The 5,196-nt window shown below is 36.5% G+C and overlaps 1 pseudogene; it reads right to left on the bottom strand.

The window, feature by feature from the left end:
• Positions 1–3,548: 3,548 nt before the first annotated feature.
• On the bottom strand, positions 3,549–4,967 carry LOC117695064 (60S ribosomal export protein NMD3-like; annotated as a pseudogene).
• Between the last annotated feature and the right edge of the window lie 229 nt (positions 4,968–5,196).

Genomic DNA, 5,196 nt, shown 5'->3' with positions numbered 1-5,196 from the left:
AATTCCTCCCCACTCGGTGTTCAGCCTTCATGGGACCAAGGATCTCCTCTCCCACCCATGCCTGACAAGGCCATCCTCCCCTAAGTTTACAGCTGAAGTCGTGGGTACCTCTCTTTGTGCTCCCAGGCTGGTGATTTAAACCCTGGGGAGCTCTGGTTGGCTGGCACTGTTGCTCTCCTCTTGGGGCCACCAAACCTTTCAGCTCCTTCAGTTCTCTAACTTCTTCATTGGGAACCCTTGATCAGATCAATAGGTTTCTGTGAGCATCCGCCTCTAGATATGTCAGACTCTGGCAGACCTTCGAGGTAACAGCTACATCAGGCTCCTGTCAGCATGCACTTCCTGACATCCATATCAGCGTCTATCTTTGGTGACTGCACATGGGACGGATATCAAGGTAGAGTGGTCTCCCGATGGCCCCTCCTTGACTTTCTGTCCCACACTTTGTCACCATATTTGCTCTCTTGAGCATTCTGTCACTCCTTCCAGGAAGGACCGAGGCATCCCCACTTGGTCTTCCTTCTTCATGAGCTTCATGTGGTCAGTTAGTTGAATCTTGGCTATTTCAAGCTTTTGGGCTAACATCCGCTTATCAGTGAGTAAATACCATGTGTGTTCTTTTGTGATTGGGTTACCTCACTCAGGATGATATTTTCTAGTTCCATCCATTTACCTAAGAATTTCTCGAATTCATTATTTTTAATAGCTGAGTAGTACTCCATTGTGTAAATGTACCACATTTTTTGTATTCATTCCTCTGTTGAAGGACATCTCGGTTCTTTCCAGCATCTGGCTATTATAAATAAGGTTGCTATGAACATAGTGGAACATATGTTTAACATAATATTTTTATTGATTATTTAGGAAATTCACATAATGCACCCTGATCACCCTTACTTCTCAGTCCTCCCAGGTCACCTCTACCCTTTTGTCACTCCCCCAAAAAGACTTTTTAAAAGTCCAATTTGTATCATCCATATAGTCATTGGAGCATGGTCAAACTCCCGGTGGCCAGTCCTTTACAGAAAAGTGAGTCCTTCCTCATCCTGACTCCTGCCAATAGCCTTCTAGTGTGGAGAGCATCCTCATTACAATTTTTAAGAGTTCTCTTCAGTGGTTTTCTGTCTAGGCTGTTACATTGGGGGTGTGGTAGAAGTTGTCACAGAAGCTGTTACAGAAGCCTTCTATGTCTCTCTTAATCAACTGTGAGTCTGCAGTCATCTATAACACCGGAGAAGACGCTTTCTTATTCTTTACAGTGAGCAGGAACATGGATCCTGGACTTTTACATGGTATCTAACAACAGCAGGGATCATGGACATTTACCTGGCCTCTAGCATCAACATGTGTCATGGACTTCAACATGGTTTCTGGTAGTAATATTGGCCATGGACACAAATGGTGTTCCCAGCACCAGCCTGGACCACAGACATCAACATGGCTTCAGGTGACAGCATGGACCACAGACATCTGCATGACCTTCAGTGGTAACATAGGCCATGGAGAGAAGGGCTGATACATTTGAGAGGGAAGGAAAAGAGCTGAAACGAAATGAGTTGCAGAGGAGACAGGGGGGTTACAAATGACACAACACAGTACTTACTATGAAATTATAAAAAATATAATTTTAACTAATAAAGGCTTACTAATATAGATACTAGAATTTTTTTTAACAAAAATACAATTTTTAACCTTTTTTCTCCTATTTTGTGGGTTTCTTTCATTTTTGTTCTAGGAATGCAATTTTAAATTTTAAATTAAAATTTTAATTTGTAACAATCTCATTTGTATTAATATTAATCCATAGTTTATTTTTAAGATGCCTCTATAAAGCTCAATTTTCTTCCTTTCTTTCATTCTGCTATCAAAGTATATACAACATTTGCATTAATTAGTAATATTCTTACTAACATGGATTTCTTACTTACTGGTTTATACAAATATATTTTAAATAAATTGGAAAAACAAAGCCAAAACCAAAAATAAATCTATTCAAGTTATTGGTCAGTGTTTTTTCTCCATTTTAGTTTGAAGGATTCCATCGACATTTAAGAATTTTTTTTAACATTTTTTTTTCTCTAAGTGTGTTTTTCCTGGCTATCTGTTTGTGCACCAAGTGAATGTAGTACCCACACAGGGCAGAAGAGGTGCTAGATCCTCTAGAACTGAAGTTACAGATGGTTGTTGACTACCATGTGGGTGCTATGAACCAAGCCCAGGTCATCTGCAAGAGGAACAAGTGCATTCAACTTTCCAGCTCAGCTTAGCATTTCTTATAGGGCAGATTTTCTAGTCAAGAATGATATCACTTTTCGTCAATCTGAAAATGTGTTCATTTCTTCTTTATTTTCCAAGGCCACTTTTTGCTGGATATATTTTTGCTTATTTTTGTTTTGCACTTTCTGTGATTTGATCTGGCATTCTATTGCCTTCTGCCCTCCAATGAAATGTCTGTGTTCCCTTTCTGCTTTCAAAAGTCTATCTTTGGTATTGGCTACTAACAGTTTGAGTTGGGTGGGTTTCTTCAATGTGTAGATTAAGATTTTTGATCACATTTGGGAATTTTGAGATGCTATTTTTTCATGCATTTTTGCCCCCTTTTCCCTCTTTTTGGACTTGCATTGTACATAAACTTACATGCCTGATGAACTTTAACATAGCCCACTCCCCTGAGACTGTTAGGTTTTCTTCAGGCATTTGTCTTTTTAATCTTCATATGTGATCAAATGGTAATCTCAGTTGCTCTACATTCAAGTTCATTGACTCTTCTGTCTTTCATTTATTCATGTCTACTTTGAAGTCTTCTGCTCAGTTTTAATTTTTTTCAATTAGAATTATTGTAGAATTTCCACTTGATATATCTTTCATTCTTTTTCCATCTTTACTGATATAGTTCATATCAGCATAGAGATACCATTCTCATACTTCTCCTTAGTTCTATACATATAACTTCCATTCTCTTTTCTTGAAGATATTAATATTATGAAGAAAATAATTGACACAGCTTATGAATATCCAATGATAAGATAAAACATAAATTCTCTGCCCCCAATAACATATAATTGATCTAGAGTGGATCAATATGCATAACAAGTTTATATTAAAAACTCATTCTTTATGCATACCTCTCATATGCTCATAAAGCAATCAATGTAAAACAAATGTAAAAGCTTGTTTTATGCTTGAATCCAGTTAATGCCCTAGGATTCACAACTTTTAAGCATTTACCAACACCATTGTGTTTCAAAATTCTATAGTACTTTATATATTGATGATCACAATAAAAAACTGAATACATAAAGTGGTCTAAATATCATTAATACATTTTCTAATCTTTTGCTATTTATAATTTCAGACTTGCCAAAGGTTTTCAGTGATTTAAATGAACGAATAGTAACATCTGAGGTTTCTAAATTTTCATATTTATTCAGGTTTCAAACTAAAATTTCTATTCTCAAAATATGGAGAAACACATGGAATACATGTTAATGATTAATTTTTCTCCAACTTCCTATGCCCACAGTAACACAGTCTACAGCATGATCTCATTATGTCACTATTGATGCACCTTCTTCACCAGTGGCATCTTGGGAAATCTGAGGTTTCCTTAGCATTTCAACCTGACTTAAGTCAAGGCATGTTTCCATGTTCTGTGTCACGTTCTACAGGGAGAGCTAAATCTCTATAACTATTGACTTTTTTTTTCTATTTGCCTCATCTTTACAATCCTCAAAGAAACTTTGGCATATCTTTATTCATCTAGATCCAATAGTGCTGTAAGCTCTTTTAATTTTCACTTCATACAGTGTTGATCCAGTACAATTCTAGTTCTTTTTGATTAATACCACATCTGAAACCCTGAATTCATTTTATTAACATGATCACTATTTAAGTTACAGTTCACCAAATCAAACCCCAGCACTGGGACCATAGAGTGCAGAAGGCTTCAAAATTTTATATTTATTTCAGATACTTATTGTACCCAGACTTCCTCCATGTTACACTAAAACAGCATTCCGAAAGATGCATTACATTTTAGATCTTGACTGTACAGCATCTCCTCACAATAAATTCTTCCAGATGTTTGGGATGGCATGGACTATTGACAAGACAACTCCAGAAATTACTTATATCAATATCTGCAACTTATTGGTATCTATGAGATAAATGGTAACTCGAATGCTCATACATACTTAGTTCATATTCCCCAGGCTTGGTACCAGTTTGTATGTGTGTGTGTGTGTGTGTGTGTGTGTGTGTGTGTGTGTGTGTGTGTGTGTGTGGTGTGCACACATTGACAAATATTATTATCCTTGCATGTTAGAACAATTTCTACAGGAGAAAAGTGTTTTTGGAATTGTATGTATTGTTATGGATATCCTAAGAGATCAATCTTTGGGATGTTTTGTATCTAGAGGGAACTATACACTGGAGAAATTCTATCTTTAGAACATATTGTTTTGAAGAATAATAACAATATGGCCCATCATGAATTTCTTTGATATGAAGTGTGTTTTGATGCATTCCAAATTCAGAATCAGCCGTTCCAGATAGTAGATTTTTATTTTTGTCCCGTCTTCTACCTGACCTCAATCAGAGCCTTCTAGTAATTCTTAGCTTTTACTCTATGGCAGTCTCTAGCACATTTGGAACAAAATGACATAGTCCAGCACAAATACTTACTGAAGGATAACAGCATTCATCACCTCTTTCTGAATAGCCAATTTAACTTCAACTCTTTTAGCATGAGCTCAACCCAAACAAATCCTGCACCCAAAAGCTCTACTTTACTCAGGGGAACTTTGAATTTTTTTTCCAAACACAAAGCAATGAATTCTAAAGCACACTGTGCTCAAGTTCTGGAGACTGAAAATATCTTTGACATTGTTTGCAGAAAGGAATTAAGAGCTGTTTCACAATTCCTTAGCTGCTGTCTACTTGCTTCACAAACAGACCACACAAATATTGACAGGACTTAATTGTGCTACCACACTCATAGCATAAAATCATTTCTAGAGCTACACTTAATGAATTTGGTCATATACTTTATTTTTCTGTATGTGATGTACGTCACATACACATCTAAATTCGTGGTGATTCAACAACAAAATCAACTCCTGCTTCCTTTTCAGTAGCCCTTTCAAGATATCCCCTTATTAGTTCCCTTAGTGTATTTTTTAAAAGATACATTTATTT

This window comes from Arvicanthis niloticus, chromosome X (genome assembly GCF_011762505.2).
Source record: "Arvicanthis niloticus isolate mArvNil1 chromosome X, mArvNil1.pat.X, whole genome shotgun sequence".
Lineage (NCBI taxonomy): Eukaryota > Metazoa > Chordata > Mammalia > Rodentia > Muridae > Arvicanthis > Arvicanthis niloticus.
This window is presented reverse-complemented; position numbering and strand designations above follow the sequence as displayed.